At 34.7% G+C, this 1,059-nt stretch overlaps 1 pseudogene; it reads left to right on the top strand.

Moving 5' to 3' along the window:
* The window catches only part of LOC102495961 (serine/threonine-protein phosphatase 2A regulatory subunit B'' subunit gamma-like), a 3,300-nt pseudogene extending 2,636 nt beyond the window's left edge, over positions 1-664 (top strand).
* Positions 665-1,059: the final 395 nt, after the last annotated feature.

Genomic DNA, 1,059 nt, shown 5'->3' with positions numbered 1-1,059 from the left:
ACTAATTAAGTTCACTGGCAGATCATTTGAATGGGGAGGGGGGAGGCATGGAGGGCAACCGTGGATGCCAGGGACAATGTGGGAGGAGGATGGGTCATAGCAGAGGGTGGGGGATGGGGAATCAAGGATGGCAAAACAAAAGGCAAGGTATGCAGGACATAAGAATTGGGAAATTATTTGCTGAGAACATGTATGTTGATGTGCTTGATTGAGCCAACGCACAGTGTACTTTGGATGGAAAATTCATTTGTGTGTTGTGATGAAAAAAAAAAGAAATTATAATAAAAAATAAATTATAAAAAAAAAGAAAGAAAGAAAACAAAAAGGAACCTGCAGCTCTGCTGTATATTTTCAAACAGCTTGATATTGTAAACAAGGGATATCTGAATGTCTTTTCCCTTTATTATTTCTTTAGGGCAATACAGAAATTAATGAAAATCCATGAACAAGATCTTGTTCCATTTCAAGATGTCAAGGATGAAATATTTGACATGGTAAAATCAAAGGATCCTCTGAAAAACTCTCATCAAGATTTAATCAATAGCAATTAAGGGGACACAGTTACCACCATTATAATTTGTCTGAATGGATTCTGGGCCTATGAGAATGAGAAACTCTTGTTGTAAAGTATAATGAAAACTCTGCAGACCTTGATGACTTATGATCTTTGGAAGACTAGACTGTCTTCATTTATATATGGTGGGATGGTACATACAAAACTTTTGAAGCATAATCCTTATAAATGGTTTAAATAAAACATATGCTATAGAACACAGCATATGATTTAGTTTCTGGTATTTTGGTTGTAATAGTTTGTAAGCAGTAGGACCAAATATTGCTTCTAAGGAGATGGTTAAGTTATCGTTCCATCATTTAGTTCAACTGACCTTTGTGATTTGATGTAGGAAGAAAGTTTAAGTTTGTATAATCTTTAGAAGTAAGAAAGCTTTTATAGAATTTTTCTTTTTTTGAGAGAGAGAGTTTTTTGTTTGTTTGTTTGTTTTTGTTATAGGGTGCATGCGCTCACCAGAAAGACAGAGAGAGACAGAGAAACAGAAA

The sequence above is a fragment of the Tupaia chinensis genome, unplaced genomic scaffold, assembly GCF_000334495.1.
Source record: "Tupaia chinensis unplaced genomic scaffold, TupChi_1.0 Scaffold142270_1, whole genome shotgun sequence".
Lineage (NCBI taxonomy): Eukaryota > Metazoa > Chordata > Mammalia > Scandentia > Tupaiidae > Tupaia > Tupaia belangeri.
The sequence above is the reverse complement of the archived record's forward strand: the minus strand, read 5'-3'. Positions and strand labels throughout refer to the sequence as shown.